Below are 21995 nucleotides of genomic sequence, written 5' to 3' on the forward strand. Positions count from 1 at the left end.
TGGTGAGATGCGCATATAGACATCTTTACCATGAGAGGGGTGAGACGGGAATATAGACATCTTTACCCAGAGAATGGTGAGTTTGGGATATTGACATCTTTACACAGGGAATGATGAGATGGGAAGATAGACATCTTTATCCAGAGAATGGAGAGGTGGGGATATAGAAATCTTGACCCAGGGAATGGTGAGATGGTGATATAGACATCTTAACCCAGGGAGTGGTGAGATGCGGATATAGATATCTTTACCCTGAGAGTGGTGAGATGGGGATATAGACATCTTTACCCAGAGAATGGTGAGGTTGGGATATTGACATCTTTATCCAGGGTATCGTGAGATGGGGTTATAGACATCTTTACCCAGGGAATGGTGAGATGGGGACATAGCCATCTTTACTCGGGCAATGGTGAGATGGTGATATAGTCATCTTTACTCAGGGAATGGTGAGATGGTGAAATAGACATCTTTTCTCAGGCAATTATGCGATGGTGATATAGTCATCTTTACCCAGGGAAAGGTGACATGGGGATATAGACATCTTTACCCAGAGAAGGTTGAGATGGGGATATAGACATCTTTAACCAGAGGGGGGTGAGATGGGGATATAGACATCTTTACCTAGAGAGGGGTGAGATGGGGATATACATTTATTTACACAGAGAATTGTGAGATGTTGATATAGACATCCTTACCCAGGGAATGTTGAGTAGGGGATATAGACATATTTATCCAGGGAATGATGAGATGGAGCTATTGACAACTTTACCCAGAGAATGGTGATATGGGGTTATAGATATCTTTACCCAGAGAATGGTGAGATGCGCATATAGACATCTTTACCATGAGAGGGGTGAGACGGGAATATAGACATCTTTACCCAGAGAATGGTGAGTTTGGGATATTGACATCTTTACACAGGGAATGATGAGATGGGAAGATAGACATCTTTATCCAGAGAATGGAGAGGTGGGGATATAGAAATCTTTAACCAGGGAATGGTGAGATGGTGATATAGACATCTTAACCCAGGGAGTGGTGAGATGCGGATATAGACATCTTAACCCAGGGAATGGTGAGATAGGGTTATAGACATATTTATCCAGTGAATGGTGATATGGGGATATAGATATCTTTACCCAGAGTATGGTGAACTTGGGATATAGACTTCTTTACCCTGAGAGGGGTGAGATGGGGATATAAACAACTTTACCCAGAGAATGGTGAGATAGGGATATTGATACCTTTACCCATGGAATGGTGAGAAGGGGTTATATACATCTTTACACTGAGAATGGTGAGATGGGGATATACGCATCTTTACCCAGAGAGGGGTGAGATGGGGATATAGACATCTTTAGCCAGAGAAGGATGAGATGGAGATATAGACATCTTTACCCAGGGAATGGTGAATTGGGGTATAGACATCTTTACCAGAGAGGCGTGAGATGGGGATATACACATCTTTACCCACAGAGGGGTGAGATGCGGATATAGACATCTTTACCCAGAGAATGGAGAGAAGTGGATATAGACATCTTTACCCAGAGAGGGATGAAATAGGGATATAGACATCTTTATCCAGGTAATGATGAAATGGTTTTTTAGACAGCTTTACCCAGAGAATGGTGATATGGGGATATAGATATCTTTACCCAGAGAATGGTGAAATGGGGATATAGACATCTTTACCCTGAGAGGGGTGAGATGGGGATAAAGACATATTTAACCAGGGAATGATGAGATGGGGATCTAGAAAACTTTACCCAGAGAATGATGAGATGCGAATATAGACATTTTACCCTGAGAGGGATGAGATGGTGATATATACATCTTTACCCAGGGAATGCTGAGTTTGGGATGTTGACATCTTTACCCAGGGAATGGTGAGATGGGGATATAGACATCTTTACCAAGGAATGATGATATGGGGAGATAGACATCTTTACCGAGAGAATGGTGAGGTAGGGATATAGACATATTTACCCAGGGAATGGTGAGATGTGGATATAGACATCTTTACTCAGGCAATGGTGAGATGGTAATATAGTCATCTTTACTCAGGGAATGGTGAGATGGTGAAATAGACATCTTTACTCAGGCAATGATGAGATGGTGATATAGTCATCTTTACCCAGGGAATGGTGACATGGGGATATATACATCTTTACCCAGGGAATGGTGAGATGGGGATATAGACATCGTTACCCAGGGAGTGGTGAGATGCGGATATAGACATCTTAACACAGGGAATGGTGAAATGGGGATATAGACATCTTTATCCAAAGAATGGTGATATGGGGATATAGATATCTTTACCCAGAGAATGGTGAACTTGGGATATTGTCATCTTTACCCTGAGAGGGTTGAGATGGGGATATAAACATCTTTACCCAGAGAATGGTGAGATAGGGATATTGACATCTTTACCCAGGTAATGGTGAGATGGGGATATAGACATCTTTTCGCAGAGAATGGTGCGATGGGGATATACACATCTTTACCCAGAGAGGGGTCAGATGGGGATATAGACATCTTTGCCCAGGGAATGGTGAGATCGGGAGATAGACATCTTTACCCAGAGAATGGTGAGGTGAGGATATAGACATCTTTACCCAGGGAATGGTGAGATGGGGATATAGAATCATTACCCAGGGAGTGGTGAGATGCGGATATGTACATCGTTACCAAGAGAATGGTGAGATGGGGATATAGACATCTTTATCCAGAGAATGATGAGATGGGTCTATAGACATCTTTCCCCAGAGAATGGTTATATGGGGATATAGATATATTTACCCAGAGAATGCGGAAATAGGGATATAGACATCTTTACCCTGAGAGGGGTAAGTTGGTGATTTAAACCTCTTTACCCAGAGAATGATGAGATAGGGATAATGACATCTTTACCCAGAGAATGGTGAGATGGGGATAAATACATCTTTAACCAGGTAATGTTGAGAAGGGGATATAGACATCTTTACTCAGGCAATGGTAATTTGGTGAAATAGACATCTTTACTCAGGGAATGGTGAGATGGGGATCTAGAAATCTTTAACCAGAGAATGGTGAGATGCGGATATAGATATCTTTACCCTGAGAGTGGTGAGATGGGGATATAGACATCTTTACCCAGAGAATGGTGAGGTTGGGATATTGACATCTTTATCCAGGGTATCGTGAGATGGGGTTATAGACATCTTTACCCAGGGAATGGTGAGATGGGGACATAGACATCTTTACTCGGGCAATGGTGAGATGGTGATATAGTCATCTTTACTCAGGGAATGGTGAGATGGTGAAATAGACATCTTTACTCAGGCAATTATGCGATGGTGATATAGTCATCTTTACCCAGGGAATGGTGACATGGGGATATAGACATCTTTACCCAGAGACGGTTGAGATAGGGATATAGACATCTTTAACCAGAGGGGGGTGAGATGGGGATATAGACATCTTTACCTAGAGAGGGGTGAGATGGGGATATACATTTATTTACACAGAGAATTGTGAGATCTTGATATAGACATCCTTACCCAGGGAATGTTGAGTAGGGGATATAGACATATTTATCCAGGGAATGATGAGATGGAGCTATTGACAACTTTACCCAGAGAATGGTGATATGGGGTTATAGATATCTTTACCCAGAGAATGGTGAGATGCGCATATAGACATCTTTACCATGAGAGGGGTGAGACGGGAATATAGACATCTTTACCCAGAGAATGGTGAGTTTGGGATATTGACATCTTTACCCAGGGAATGATGAGATGGGAAGATAGACATCTTTATCCAGAGAATGGAGAGGTGGGGATATAGAAATCTTTACCCAGGGAATGGTGAGATGGTGATATAGACATCTTAACCCAGGGAGTGGTGAGATGCGGATATAGACATCTTAACCCAGGGAATGGTGAGATAGGGTTATAGACATATTTATCCAGAGAATGGTGATATGGGGATATAGATATCTTTACACAGAGTATGGTGAACTTGGGATATAGACTTCTTTACCCTGAGAGGGGTGAGATGGGGATATAAACAACTTTACCCAGAGAATGGTGAGATAGGGATATTGATACCTTTACCCATGGAATGGTGAGAAGGGGTTATATACATCTTTACACTGAGAATGGTGAGATGGGGATATACTCATCTTTACCCAGAGAGGGGTGAGATGGGGATATAGACATCTTTAGCCAGAGAAGGATGAGATGGAGATATAGACATCTTTACCCAGGGAATGGTGAATTGGGGTATAGGCATCTTTACCAGAGAGGCGTGAGATGGGGATATACACATCTTTACCCACAGAGGGGTGAGATGCGGATATAGACATCTTTACCCAGAGAATGGAGAGAAGTGGATATAGACATCTTTACCCAGAGAGGGATGAAATAGGGATATAGACATCTTTATCCAGGTAATGATGAAATGGTTTTTTAGACAGCTTTACCCAGAGAATGGTGATATGGGGATATAGATATCTTTACCCAGAGAATGGTGAAATGGGGATATAGACATCTTTACCCTGAGAGGGGTGAGATGGGGATAAAGACATATTTAACCAGGGAATGATGAGATGGGGATCTAGAAATCTTTACCCAGAGAATGATGAGATGCGAATATAGACATTTTACCCTGAGAGGGATGAGATGGTGATATATACATCTTTACCCAGAGAATGGTGAGTTTGGGATGTTGACATCTTTACCCAGGGAATGGTGAGATGGGGATATAGATATCTTTACCAAGGAATGATGATATGGGGAGATAGACATCTTTACCGAGAGAATGGTGAGGTAGGGATATAGACATATTTACCCAGGGAATGCTGAGATGTGGATATAGACATCTTTACCCAGGGAGTGGTGTGATGCGAATATAGACATCTTTACCCAGGGAATGTTGAGATGGGGATATAGACATCTTTATCCAGAGAATGGTGATATGGGGATATAGATATCTTTACCCCGGGAATGGTGAGATGCGGATATAGGCATCTTTACCCTGAGAGGGGTGAGATGGGGATATAGACATCTTTACACAGAGAATGGTGAGGTTGGGATATTGACATCTTTAACCAGGGAATGGTCAGATGGGGATAAAGATTTCGTTAATTAGGGAATAGTGAGATGGGGATATAGAAATCTTTACTCAGGCAATGGTGAGATGGTGAAATAGACATCTTTACTCAGGGAATGTTGAGATGGGGATCTAGAAATCTTTACCCAGAGAATGGTGAGATGTGGATATAGGCATCTTTACCCTGTGAGCGGTGACATGGGGATATAGACATCTTTACCCATAGAATGGTGAGGTTGGGATATTGAAATCTTTACCCAGGGAATGGTGAGATGGGGATATAGACATCTTTACCCAGGGAATGGTGAGATGGGGATATAGACATGTTTCCTCAGGCAATGGTGAGATGGTGATATAGTCATCTTTACTCAGGGAATGTTGCGATAGTGATATAGTCATCTTTACCCAGGGAATGGTGACATGGGGATATAGACATCTTTACCCAGAGACAGTTGAGATGGGGATGTAGACATCTTTACCCAGGGAGTGGTGAGATGCGGATATAGACATCGTTACCAAGAGAATGGTGTGATGTGGATATACACATCTTTTTCCAGGGAATGATGAGATGGGGCTATAGACATGTTTACCCAGAGAATGGTGATATGGGGATATAAATATCTTTACCCAGAGAATGGTGAGGTTGGGATTATAGACATCTTTACCCTGAGAGGGGTGAGATGGGGATATAGACATCTTTACCCAGAGAATGGTGAGGTTGGGATATTGACATCTTTCTCAGAGAATGATGAGGTTGGGATTTTGACATCTTTATGCATGGAATGGTGAGATGGGGATATAGACATCTTTACCCAGGGAATGATGAGATGGGGATATAGACATGTGTCCTCAGGCAATGGTGAGATGTTGATATAGTCATCTTTACTCAGGGAATGGTGAGGTGGTGAAATAGACACCTTTACTCAGGCAATGGTGAGATGGTGATATAGTCATCTTTACCCAGGGGATGGTGACATGGGGATATAGACATCTTTACCCAGAGACGGTTGAGATGGGGATATAGACATCTTTAACCAGAGAGGGGTGAGATGGGGATATTGACATCTTTACCCAGAGAGGGGTGAGATTGGGATATAGACATCTTTACCCAGAGAGGCCTGAGTTGGGGATATACATTTCTATACCCAGAGAATTGTGAGATAGGGATGTTGACATCCTTACGCAGAGAATGGTGAGATGAGGATATAGACATCCTTACCCAGAGAGGCGTGAGATAGGGATATAGACATCTTTACCCAGGGAATGGTGAGTTGGGGATATAGACATATTTACCCAGAGAATGGTGATATGGGGATATCGATATCTTTACCAAGAGAATGGTGAAATTAGCATTTAGACATCTTTACCCTGAGAGGGGAGAGATGGGGATATAGACATCTTTACCCAGGGAATGGTGAGATGAGGATATAGACATCTTTACCAAGGGAGTGGTGAGATCGGGAGATAGACATCTTTACCCAAAGAATGGTGAGGTGGGGCTAAAGACATCTTTACCCAGGGAATGTTGAGATGGGGATATAGACATCTTTACCCAGGGAGTGGTGAGATGCGGATATAGATATTGTTACCAAGAGAATGGTGAGATGCGGATATAGACATCTTTATCCAGGGAATGATGAGATGGGGCTATAGACATGTTTACCCAGAGAATGGTCAGGATGGGATATAGACATCTTTATCCTGAGAGGGGTGAGATGGGGATATAGACATCTTTACCCAGAGAATGTTGAGGTTGGGATATTGACATCTTTACCCAGAGAATGATGAGGTTGGGATTTTGACATCTTTATCCAGGGAATGGTGAGATGGGGATATAGACATCTTTACCCAGGGAATGGTGAGATGGGGATATAGACATGTTTCCTCAGGCAATGGTGAGATGGTGATATAGTCATCTTTACCCAGGGAATGGTGACATGGGGATATAGACATCTTTACCCAGAGATGGTTGAGATGGGGATATAGACATATTTCCCCTGGGAGTGGTGAGATGCGGATATAGACATCGTTACCAAGAGAATGGTGTGATGCGGATATAGACATCTTTATCCAGGGAATGATGAGATGGCGCTATAGACATGTTTACCCAGAGAACGGTGATATGGGGATATAAATATCTTTACCCAGAGAATGGTGAGGTTGGGATATAGACATCTTTACCCTGAGAGGGGTGAGATGGGGATATAGACATCTTTACCCAGAGAATGGTGAGGTTGGGATATTGACATCTTTACCCAGAGAATGATGAGGTTGGGATTTTGACATCTTTATCCTGGGAATGGTGAGATGGGGATATAGAAATCTTTACCCAGGAAATGGTGAGATGGGGATATAGACATGTTTCCTCAGGCAATGGTGAGATGGTGATATAGTCATCTTTACTCAGGGAATGGTGAGATGGTGAAATAGACATCTTTACTCAGGCAATGGTGTAATGGTGATATAGTCATCTTAACCAGGGAATGGTGACATGGGGATATAGACATCTTTACCCAGTGACGGTTGAGATGGGGATATAGACATCTTTAACCAGAGAGGGGTGAGATAGAGATATAGACATCTTTACCCAGAGAGGGGTGATATGGGGATATAGACATCTTTACCCAGAGAGGCCTGAGTTGGGGATATACATTTCTATACCCAGAGAATTGTGAGATAGGGATATAGACATCCTTACGCAGAGAATGGTGAGATGGGGATATAGACATCCTTACCCAGAGAGGGGTGAGATAGGGATATAGACATCTTTACCCAGGGAATGGGGAGTTGGGGATATAGACATATTTACCCACAGAGGAGTAAGATCGGGATATAGACATCTTTACCCAGGGAATGGTCTGATGTGGGTATAGACATCTTTTCCAGAGAGACGTGAGATGGGGATATAGACACCTTTACCCAGAGAGGGATGAGATAGGGATATAGACATCTTTATCCAGGGAATGATGAGATGGAGCTATAGACAACTTTACCCAGAGAATGGTGATATGGGGTTATAGATATCTTTACCCAGAGAATGGTGAGATGCGCATATAGACATCTTTACCCTGAGAGGGGTGAGACGGGAATATAGACATCTTTACCCAGAGAATGGTGAGTTTGGGATATTGACATCTTTACCCAGGGAATGGTGAGATGGTGATATAGACATCTTAACCCAGGGAGTGGTGAGATGCGGATATAGACATCCTAACCCAGGGAATGGTGAGATGGGGTTATAGACATATTTATCCAGAGAATGGTGATATGGGGATATAGATATCTTTACCCAGAGAATGGTGAACTTGGGATATAGACTTCTTTACCCTGAGAGGTGTGAGATGGGGATATAAACATCTTTACCCAGAGAATGGTGAGATAGGGATATTGATACCTTTACCCATGGAATGTTGAGAAGGGGTTATATACATCTTTACGCTGAGAATGGTGAGATGGGGATATGCACATCTTTACCCAGAGAGGGGTGAGATGGGGATATAGACATCTTTAGCCAGAGAAGGATGAGATGGAGATATAGACATCTTTACCCAGGGAATGGTGAATTGGGGTATAGACATCTTTACCAGAGAGTCGTTAGATGGGGGTATACACATCTTTACCCACAGAGGCGTGAGATGCGGATATAGACATCTTAACCCAGAGAATGGAGAGATGTGGATATAGACATCTTTACCCAGAGAGGGATGAAATAGCGATATAGACATCTTTATCCAGGGAATGATGAAATGGTTTTTTAGACAGCTTTACCCAGAGAATGGTGATATACGGATATAGATATCTTTACCCAGAAAATGGTGAAATGGGGATATAGACATCTTTACCCTGAGAGGGGTGAGATGGGGATAAAGACATCTTTAACCAGGGAATGATGAGATGGGGATCTAGAAAACTTTACCCAGAGAATCATGAGATGCGAATATAGACATCTTTACCCTGAGAGGGATGCGATGGTGATATAGACATCTTTACCCAGAGAATGGTGAGTTTGGGATGTTGACATCTTTACCCAGGGAATGTTGAGATGGGGATATAGACATCTTTACCCACGGAATGATGATATGGGGAGATAGACATCTTTACCGAGAGAATGGTGAGGTGGGGATATAGACATATTTACCCAGGGAATGGTGAGATGGGGATATAGACACTTTTACCCAGGGAGTGGTGTGATGCGAATATAGACATCTTTACCCAGGGAATGGTGAGATGGGGATATAGACATCTTTATCCAGAGAATGGTGATATGGGGATATAGATATCTTTACCCCGGGAATGGTGAGATGCGGATATAGGCATCTTTACCCTGAGAGGGGTGAGATGGGGATATAGACATCTTTACACAGAGAATGGTGAGGTTGGGATATTGACATCTTTAACCAGGGAATGGTCAGATGGGTATAAATATATCGTAATTAGGGAATAGTGAGATGGGGATATAGACATCTTTACTCACGCAATGGTCAGATGGTGAAATAGACATCTTTACTCAGGGAATGTTGAGATGGGGATCTAGAAATCTTTACCCAGAGAATGGTGAGATGCGGATATAGGCATCTTTACCCTGTGAGCGGTGACATGGGGATATAGACATCTTTACCCATAGAATGGTGAGGTTGGGATATTGAAATCTTTACCCAGGGAATGGTGAGATGGGGATATAGACATCTTTACCCAGGGAATGGTGAGATGGGGATATAGACATGTTTCCTCAGGCAATGGTGAGATGGTGATATAGCCATCTTTACTCAGGGAATGGTGAGATAGTGATATAGTCATCTTTACCCAGGGAATGGTGACATGGGGTTATAGACATCTTTACCCAGAGACAGTTGAGATGGGGATATAGACACCTTTACCCAGGGAGTGGTGAGATGCGGAAATAGACATCGTTACCAAGAGAATGGTGTGATGTGGATATAGACATCTTTATCCAGGGAATGATGAGATGGGGCTATAGACATGTTTACCCAGAGAATGGTGATATGGGGATATAAATATCTTTACCCAGAGAATGGTGAGGTTGGGATATAGACATCTTTAACCTGAGAGGGGTGAGATGGGGATATAGACATCTTTACCCAGAGAATGGTAAGGTTGGGATATTGACATCTTTACTCAGAGAATGATGAGGTTGGGATTTTGACATCTTTATGCAGGGAATGGTGAGATGGGGATATAGACATCTTTACCCAGGGAATGGTGAGATGGGGATATAGACATCTTTACCCAGAGAGGCCTGAGATGGGGATATACATTTCTATACCCAGAGAATTGTGAGACAGGGATGTAGACATCCTTACGCAGAGAATGGTGAGATGGGGATATAGACATCCTTATCCAGAGAGGGGTGAGATAGGGATATAGACATCTTTACCCAGGGAATGGTGAGTTGGGGATATAGACATATTTACCCAGAGAATGGTGATATGGGGATATAGATATCTTTACCCAGAGAATGGTGAAATCAGAATTTAGACATCTTTACTCTGAGAGGGGTGAGATGGGGATATAGACATCTTTACCCAGGGAATGGTGAGATGAGGATATAGACATCTTTACCAAGGGAGTGGTGAGATCGGGAGATAGACTGTTTACCCAGAGAATGGTGAGGTGGGGCTATAGACATCTTTACCCAGAGAATATTGAGATGGGGATATAGACATCTTTACCCAGGGAGTGGTGAGATGCGGATATAGACATCGTTACCAAGAGAATGGTGAGATGCGGATATAGACATCTTTATCCAGGGAATGTTGAGAGGGGGATCTAGAAATCTTTACCCAGAGAATGGTGAGGATGGGATATAGACATGTTTATCCTGAGAGGGGTGAGATGGGGATATAGACATCTTTACCCAGAGAATGGTGAGGTTGGGATATTGACATCTTTACCCAGAGAATGATGAGGTTAGGATTTTGACATCTTTATCCAGGGAATGGTGAGATGGGGATATTGACATCTTTACCCAGGGAATGGTGAGATGGGGATATAGACATGTTTCCTCATGCAATGGTGATATAGTCATCTTTAACCAGGGAATGGTGACATGGGGATATAGACATCTTTACCCAGAGACAGTTGAGATGGGGATATAGACACCTTTACCCAGGGAGTGCTGAGATGTTGATATAGACATCGTTACCAAGAGAATGGTGTGATGTGGATATAGACATCTTTATCCAGGGAATGATGAGATGGGGCTATAGATATGTTTACCCAGAGAATGGTGATATGGGGATATAAACATCTTTACCCAGAGAATGGTGAGTTTGGGATATAGACATCTTTAACCTGAGAGGGGTGAGATGGGGATATAGACATCTTTACCCAGAGAATGGTAAGGTTGGGATATTGACATCTTTACTCAGAGAATGATGAGGTTGGGATTTTCACATCTTTATGCAGGGAATGGTGAGATGGGGATATAGACATCATTACCCAGGGAATGGTGAGATGGGGATATAGACATGTTTCCTCAGGCAATGGTGAGATGTTGATATAGTCATCTTTACTCAGGGAATGGTGAGATGGTGAAATAGACATCTTTACTCAGGCAATGGCGAGATGGTGATATAGTCATCTTTACCCAGGGGATGGTGACATGGGGATATAGACATCTTTACTCAGAGACGGTTGAGATGGGGATATAGACATCTTTAACCAGAGGATGGTGAGATGGGGATATAGACATCCTTACCCAGAGAGGGGTGAGATAGGGATATAGACATCTTTACCCAGAGAATGGTGAGTTGGGGATATAGACATATTTACCCAGAGAATGGTGATAAGGGGATATAGATATCTTTACCCATAGAATGGTGAAATTAGCATTTAGACATCTTTACCCTGAGAGGGGTGAGATGGGGATATAGACATCTTTACCCATGGAATGGTGAGATGAGGATATAGAAATCTTTACCAAGGGAGTGGTGAGATCGGGAGATAGACATCTTTACCCAGAGAATGGTGAGGTGGGGCTATAGACATCTTTACCCAGGGAATGTTGAGATGGGGATATAGACATCTTTACCCAGGGAGTGGTGAGATGCGGATATAGACATCGTTACCAAGAGAATGGTGAGATGCGGATATAGACATCTTTATCCAGGGAATGATGAGATGGGGCTATAGACATGTTTACCCAGAGAATGGTGAAGATGGGATATAGACATCTTTATCCTGAGAGGGGTGAGATGGGGATATAGACATCTTTACCCAGAGAATGGTGAGGTTGGGATATTGACATCTTTACCCAGAGAATGATGAGGTTGGGATTTTGACATCTTTATCCAGTGAATGGTGAGATGGGGATATTGACATCTTTACCCAGGGAATGTTGAGATGGGGATATAGACATGTTTCCTCATGCAATGGTGAGATGGTGATATAGTCATCTTTACCCAGGGAATGGTGACATGGGGATATAGACATCTTTACCCAGAGATCGTTGAGATGGGGATGTAGATATATTTACCCTGGGAGTGGTGAGATGCGGATATAGACATCGTTACCAAGAGAATGGTGTGATGGGGATTTAGAAATCTTTACCCAGGGAATGGTGAGATGGGGATATAGTCATGTTTCCTCAGGCAATGGTGAGATGGTGATATAATCATCTTTACTCAGGGAATGGTGAGATGATGAAATAGACATCTTTACTCAGGCAATGGTGAGATGATGATATAGTCATCTTAACCAGGGAATGGTGACATGGGGATATAGACATATTTACCCTGAGACGGTTGAGATGGGGATATAGACATCTTTAACCAGAGAGGGGTGAGATGGGGATATAGACATCTTTACCCAGAGAGGGGTGAGATGGGGATATAGACATCTTTACCCAGAGAGGCCTGAGTTGGGGATATACATTTCTACACCCAGAGAATTGTGAGATAGGGATATAGACATCCTTACGCAGAGAATGGTGAGATGGGGATATAGACATCCTTAACCAGAGAGGGGTGAGATAGGGATATAGACATCTTTACCCAGGGAATGGTGAGTTGGGGATATAGACATATTTACTCAGAGAGGAGTAAGATCGGGATATAGACATCTTTACCCAGGGAATGGTGTGATGTGGGTATAGACATCTTTTCCAGAGAGACGTGAGATGGGGATATAGACATATTTACCCAGAGAGGGATGAGATAGGGATATAGACATCTTTATCCAGGGAATGATGAGATGGAGCTATAGACAACTTTACCCAGAGAATGGTGATATGGGGATATAGATATCTTTACCCAGAGAATGGTGAAATGGTCATTTATACATCTTTACCCTGAGAGGAGTGAGATGGGGATAAAGACATCTTTAACCAGGGAATGTTGAGATGGGGATTTGGAAATCTTTACTCGGAGAATGGTGAGATGCGGATATAGACGTCTTTACCCAGAGAATGGTGTGTTTGGTATATAGACATCTTTACCCAGGGAATGTTGAGATGTGGATATAGACATCTTTACCCAGGGAATGATGAGATGGGGAGATAGACATCTTTACCCAGAGAATGGTGAGGTGGGGATATAGACAACTTTACCCAGGGAATGGTGAGATGGGTTTATAGACATCTTTACCCAGGGAGTGGTGAGATGCGGATATAGACATCTTAACACAGGGAATGAATAGATGGGGTTATAGACATATTTACCCTGGTAATGGTGAGATGGGGATATAGACATCTTTATCCAGAGAATGGTGATATGGGGATATAGATATCTTTGCCCAGAGAATGGTGAGATGCGGATATAGGCATCTTTACCCTGAGAGGGGTGAGATGGGGATATAGACATCTTTACCCAGAGAATGGTGAGGTTGGGATATTGACATCTTTACGCAGGGAATGTTGAGATGGGGATAAAGATATCGTTAACTAGGGAATGGTGAGATGGGGATATAGACATCTTTACTCAGGCAATGGTGAGATGGTGAAATAGACATCTTTACTCAGGGAATGGTGAGATGGGGATGTAGCAATCTTTAGACAGAGAATGGTGGGATGCGGATATAGGCATCTTTACCCTGAGAGCGGTGAGATGGGGATATAGACATCTTTACCCAGAGAATGGTGAGGTTGGGATATTGAAATCTTTACACAGGGAATGATGAGATGGGGATATAGACATCTTTAACCAGGGAATGGTGAGATGGGGATATAGACATCTTTATCCAGAGAGGGTTGAGATGGGGACATAGATATCTATACCCAGGGAATGGTGAGATGGAGATATAGACACCTTTTCCCAGAGAGGGGTGAGATTGATATATAGACATCTATACCCAGGGAATTCTGAGATGGGGATATAGACATCTTTACCCAGGGAATGTTGAGATCGTTCGATAGACATCTTTACCCAGAGAATGGTGAGGTGGGGATATAGACATCTTTACCCAGGGAATGTTGACATGGGGATATAGACATCTTTACCCAGGGAGTGGTGAGATTAGGATATAGCATCGTAACCAAGAGAATGGGGAGATGGGGATATAGATATCTTTATCCAGGGAATGATGAGATGAGGCTATAGACATGTTTACCCAGAGAATGGTGATATGGGGATATAGATATCTTTACCCAGAGAATGGTGAAATGGGGATATAGACATCTTTACCCTGAGAGGGGTGAGATGGTGATATAAACATCTTTACCCAGAAAATGGTGAGATAGGGATATTGACATCTTTACCCAGGAAATAGTGAGATGGGGATAAAGACATATTTAACCAGGGAATGGTGAGATGGGGATATAGACATCTTTACTCAGGCAATGGTGAGTTGGTGAAATAGGCATCTTTACTCGGGGAATGGTGAGATGGGGATCTAGAAATCTTAACCCAGAGAATGGTGAGATGCGGATATAGACATCTTTACCCTTAGAGGTGTGAGAAGGAGTATAGACATCTTTACCCAGAGAATGGTGAGGTTGGGATATTGACATCTTTATCCAGCGTTTGGTGAGATGGGGATATAGACATCTTTACACTGGGAATGGAGAGATGGGGATATAGACATCTTTACTCAGGCAATGGTGAGATGGTGATATAGTCATCTTTACTCAGGGAATGGTGAGATGGTGAAATAGACATCTTTACTCAGGCAATGGTGAGATGGTGATATAGTCATCTTAACCCAGGGAATGGGGAGATTGGGATATAGACATCTTTACCCAGAGACTGTTGAGATGGGGATATAGACATCTTTAACCAGAGAGGGTTGAGATGGGGATATAGACATCTTTACCCAGAGAATGGTGAGGTTGGGATATTGAAATCTTTACCCAGGGAATGGTGAGATGGGGATATAGACATCTTTACCCAGGGAATGGTGAGATGAGGATATAGACATCTTTAGCCAGAGAATGGTGAGATGGGGATATAGACATCTTTACCCAGGGAATGTTGAGATCGTTCGATAGACATATTTACCCAGAGAATGGTGACGTGGGGATATAGACATCTTTACCAGGGAATGTTGAGATGGGGATATAGACATCTTTACCCAGGGAGTGGTGAGATTTGGATATAGACATCGTTACCAAGACAATGGTGAGATGGGGATATAGACATCTTTATCCAGGGAATGATCAGATGGGGCAATAGACATGTTTACCCAGAGAATGGTGATATGGGGATATAGATATCTTTACCCAGAGAATGGTGAAATGGTGATATAAACATCTTTACCCTGAGAGGGGTGAGATGGTGAAATAAACATCTTTACCCAGAGAGGTTTGAGATGGGGATATAGACATCCTTACGCAGGGAATGGTGAGATGGGTATATAGACATCTTTAGTCAGGGAATGGTGAGTTGGGGATATAGACATATTTACTCAGAGAGGAGTAAGATCGGGATATAGACATCTTTACCCAGAGAATGGTGAGATTGGGAATAGACATCTTTACCAGAGAGGCGTGAGATGGGGATATAGACATCTTTACCCGGAGAATGGAGAGATGTGGATATAGACATCTTTACCCAGAGAGGGATGAGAAAGCGATATAGACATCTTTATGGGGATATAGATATCTTTACCCAGAGAATGGTGAAATGGTGATATAAACATCTTTACCCTGAGAGGGGTGAGATGGTGAAATAAACATCTTTACCCAGAGAGGTTTGAGATGGGGATATAGACATCCTTACGCAGGGAATGGTGAGATGGGGATATAGACATCTTTAGTCAGGGAATGGTGAGTTGGGGATATAGACATATTTACTCAGAGAGGAGTAAGATCGGGATATAGACATCTTTACCCAGAGAATGGTGAGATGGGGGTATAGACATCGTTACCCACAGAGGTGTGAGATGGCGATATAGTCATCTTTACCCGGAGAATGGAGAGATGTGGATATAGACATCTTTACCCAGAGAGGGATGAGAAAGCGATATAGACATCTTTATCCAGGGAATGATGAGTTGGAGCTATATACAACTTTACCCAGAGAATGGTCATATGGGGATATAGATATCTTTACCGAGAGAATGGTGAAATGGGGATTTAGATATCTTTACACTGAGAGTGGTGAGAGGGGGATAAAGACATCTTTAACCAGGGAATGGTGAGATGGGGATCTAGAAATATTTACCCAGAGAATGGTGCGATGCGGATATAGACATCTTTACCCTGAGAGGGGTGAGATGGGGATATAGACATCTTTACCCAGGGAATGGTGAGATGAGGATATAGACATCTTTACCAAGGGAGTGGTGAGATCGGGAGATAGACATCTTTACCCAGAGAATGGTGAGGTGGGGCTATAGACATCTTTACCCAGGGAATGTTGAGATGGGGATATAGACATCTTTACCCAGGGAGTGGTGAGATGCGGATATAGACATCGTTACCAAGAGAATGGTGAGATGCCGATATAGACATCTTTATCCAGGGAATGATGAGATGGGGCTATAGACATGTTTACCCAGAGAATGGTGAAGATGGGATATAGACATCTTTATCCTGAGAGGGGTGAGATGGGGATATAGACATCTTTACCCAGAGAATGGTGAGGTTGGGATATTGACATCTTTACCCAGAGAATGATGAGGTTGGGATTTTGACATCTTTATCCAGGGAATGGTGAGATGGGGATATTGACATCTTTACCCAGGGAATGTTGAGATGGGGATATAGACATGTTTCCTCATGCAATGGTGAGATGGTGATATAGTCATCTTTACCCAGGGAATGGTGACATGGGGATATAGACATCTTTACCCAGAGATCGTTGAGATGGGGATGTAGATATATTTACCCTGGGAGTGGTGAGATGCGGATATAGACATCGTTACCAAGAGAATGGTGTGATGCGGATATAGACATCTTTATCCAGGGAATGATGAGATGGGGCTATAGACATGTTTACCCAGAGAATGGTGATATGGGGATATAAATATATTTACCAGAGAATGGTGAGGTTGGGATATAGACATCTTTACCCTGAGAGGGGTGAGATGGGGATATAGACATCTTTACCCAGAGAATGGTGAGGTTGGGATATTGACATCTTTACCCAGAGAATGATGAGGTTGGGATTTTGACATCTTTTTCCTGGGAATGGTGAGATGGGGATATAGAAATCTTTACCCAGGGAATGGTGAGATGGGGATATAGTCATGTTTCCTCAGGCAATGGTGAGATGGTGATATAATCATCTTTACTCAGGGAATGGTGAGATGATGAAATAGACATCTTTACTCAGGCAATGGTGAGATGGTGATATAGTCATCTTAACCAGGGAATGGTGACATGGGGATATAGACATATTTACCCAGAGACGGTTGAGATGGGGATATAGACATCTTTAACCAGAGAGGGGTGAGATGGGGATATAGACATCTTTACCCAGAGAGGGGTGAGATGGGGATATAGACATCTTTACCCAGAGAGGCCTGAGTTGGGGATATACATTTCTACACCCAGAGAATTGTGAGATAGGGATATAGACATCCTTACGCAGAGAATGGTGAGATGGGGATATAGACATCCTTAACCAGAGAGGGGTGAGATAGGGATATAGACATCTTTACCCAGGGAATGGTGAGTTGGGGATATAGACATATTTACCCAGAGAGGAGTAAGATCGGGATATAGACATCTTTACCCAGGGAATGGTGTGATGTGGGTATAGACATCTTTTCCAGAGAGACGTGAGATGGGGATATAGACATATTTACCCAGAGAGGGATGAGATAGGGATATAGACATCTTTATCCACGGAATGATGAGATGGAGCTATAGACAACTTTACCCAGAGAATGGTGATATGGGGATATAGATATCTTTACCCAGAGAATGGTGAAATGGTCATTTATACATCTTTACCCTGAGAGGGGTGAGATGGGGATAAAGACATCTTTAACCAGGGAATGTTGAGATGGGGATTTGGAAATCTTTACTCGGAGAATGGTGAGATGCGGATATAGACGTCTTTACCCAGAGAATGGTGTGTTTGGTATATAGACATCTTTACCCAGGGAATGTTGAGATGAGGATATAGACATCTTTACCCAGGGAATGATGAGATGGGGAGATAGACATCTTTACCCAGAGAATGGTGAGGTGGGGATATAGACAACTTTACCCAGGGAATGGTGAGATGGGTTTATAGACATCTTTACCCAGATAGTGGTGAGATGCGGATATAGACATCTTAACACAGGGAATGAATAGATGGGGTTATAGACATATTTATCCTGGTAATGGTGAGATGGGGATATAGACATCTTTATCCAGAGAATGGTGATATGGGGATATAGATATCTTTGCCCAGAGAATGGTGAGATGCGGATATAGGCATCTTTACCCTGAGAGGGGTGAGATGGGGATATAGACATCTTTACCCAGAGAATGGTGAGGTTGGGATATTGACATCTTTACGCAGGGAATGTTGAGATGGGGATAAAGATATCGTTAACTAGGGAATGGTGAGATGGGGATATAGACATCTTTACTCAGGCAATGGTGAGATGGTGAAATAGACATCTTTACTCAGGGAATGGTGAGATGGGGATGTAGCAATCTTTAGACAGAGAATGGTGGGATGCGGATATAGGCATCTTTACCCTGAGAGCGGTGAGATGGGGATATAGACATCTTTACCCAGAGAATGGTGAGGTTGGGATATTGAAATCTTTACACAGGGAATGATGAGATGGGGATATAGACATCTTTAACCAGGGAATGGTGAGATGGGGATATAGACATCTTTATCCAGAGAGGGTTGAGATGGGGACATAGATATCTATACCCAGGGAATGGTGAGATGGAGATATAGACACCTTTTCCCAGAGAGGGGTGAGATTGATATATAGACATCTATACCCAGGGAATTCTGAGATGGGGATATAGACATCTTTACCCAGGAATGTTGAGATCGTTCGATAGACATCTTTATCCAGAGAATGGTGAGGTGGGGATATAGACATCTTTACCCAGGGAATGTTGACATGGGGATATAGACATCTTTACCCAGGGAGTCGTGAGATTCGGATATAGACATCGTAACCAAGAGAATGGTGAGATGGGGATATAGATATCTTTATCCAGGGAATGTTGAGATGAGGCTATAGACATATTTACCCAGAGAATGGTGATATGGGGATATAGATATCTTTACCCAGAGAATGGTGAAATGGGGATATAGACATCTTTACCGTGAGAGGGGTGAGATGGTGATATAAACATCTTTACCCAGAAAATGGTGAGATAGGGATATTGACATCTTTACCCAGGAAATAGTGAGATGGGGATAAAGACATATTTAACCAGGGAATGGTGAGATGGGGATATAGACATCTTTACTCAGGCAATGGTGAGTTGGTGAAATAGGCATCTTTACTCGGGGAATGGTGAGATGGGGAACTAGAAATCTTTACCCAGAGAATGGTGAGATGCGGATATAGACATCTTTACCCTTAGAGGTGTGAGAAGGAGTATAGACATCTTTACCCAGAGAATGGTGAGGTTGGGATATTGACATCTTTATCCAGGGATTGGTGAGATGGGGATATAGACATCTTTACTCAGGCAATGGTGAGATGGTGATATAGTCATCTTTACTCAGGGAATGGTGAGATGGTGAAATAGACATCTTTACTCAGGCAATGGTGAGATGGTGATATAGTCATCTTAACCCAGGGAATGGGGAGATTGGGATATAGACATCTTTACCCAGAGACTGTTGAGATGGGGATATAGACATCTTTAACCAGAGAGGGGTGAGATGGGGATATAGACATCTTTACCCAGAGAATGGTGAGGTTGGGATATTGAAATCTTTACCCAGGGAATGGTGAGATGGGGATATAGACATCTTTACCCAGGGAATGATGAGATGAGGATATAGACATCTTTAGCCAGAGAATGGTGAGATGGGGATATAGACATCTTTACCCAGGAAATGTTGAGATCGTTCGATAGACATCTTTACCCAGAGAATGGTGACGTGGGGATATAGACATCTTTACCAGGGAATGTTGAGATGGGGATATAGACATCTTTACCCAGGGAGTGGTGAGATTTGGTATTGACATCGTTACCAAGAGAATGGTGAGATGGGGATATAGACATCTTTATCCAGGGAATGATCAGATGGGGCTATAGACATGTTTACCCAGAGAATGGTGATATGGGGATATAGATATCTTTACCCAGAGAATGGTGAAATGGTGATATAAACATCTTTACCCTGAGAGGGGTGAGATGGTGAAATAAACATCTTTACCCAGAGAGGTTTGAGATGGGGATATAGACATCCTTACGCAGGGAATGGTGAGATGGGGATATAGACATCTTTAGTCAGGGAATGGTGAGTTGGGGATATTGACATATTTACTCAGAGAGGAGTAAGATCGGGATATAGACATCTTTACCCAGAGAATGGTGAGATGGGGGTATAGACATCTTTACCAGAGAGGCGTGAGATGGGGATATAGACATCTTTACCCGGAGAATGGAGAGATGTGGATATAGACATCTTTACCCAGAGAGGGATGAGAAAGCGATATAGACATCTTTATGGGGATATAGATATCTTTACCCAGAGAATGGTGAAATGGTGATATAAACATCTTTACCCTGAGAGGGGTGAGATGGTGAAATAAACATCTTTACCCAGAGAGGTTTGAGATGGGGATATAGACATCCTTACGCAGGGAATGGTGAGATGGGGATATAGACATCTTTAGTCAGGGAATGGTGAGTTGGGGATATAGACATATTTACTCAGAGAGGAGTAAGATCGGGATATAGACATCTTTACCCAGAGAATGGTGAGATGGGGGTATAGACATCGTTACCCACAGAGGTGTGAGATGGCGATATAGACATCTTTACCCGGAGAATGGAGAGATGTGGATATAGACATCTTTACCCAGAGAGGGATGAGAAAGCGATATAGACATCTTTATCCAGGGAATGATGAGATGGAGCTATATACAACTTTACCCAGAGAATGGTCATATGGGGATATAGATATCTTTACCCAGAGAATGGTGAAATGGGGATTTAGACATCTTTACACTGAGAGGGGTGAGAGGGGGATAAAGACATCTTTAACCAGGGAATGGTGAGATGGGGATCTAGAAATCTTTACCCAGAGAATGGTGCGATGCGGATATAGACATCTTTACCCTGAGAGGGGTGAGATGGGGATATAGATATCTTTACCCAGGGAATGGTGAGATGAGGATATAGACATCTTTACCCAGAGAATGGTGAGGTGGGGCTATAGACATCTTTACCCAGGGAATGTTGAGATGGGGATATAGACATCTTTACCCAGGGAGTGGTGAGATGCGGATATAGACATCGTTACCAAGAGAATGGTGAGATGCCGATATAGACATCTTTATCCAGGGAATGATGAGATGGGGCT

The sequence above is a fragment of the Pristiophorus japonicus genome, chromosome Y (assembly GCF_044704955.1).
Source record: "Pristiophorus japonicus isolate sPriJap1 chromosome Y, sPriJap1.hap1, whole genome shotgun sequence".
NCBI classification, from domain to species: domain Eukaryota; kingdom Metazoa; phylum Chordata; class Chondrichthyes; family Pristiophoridae; genus Pristiophorus; species Pristiophorus japonicus.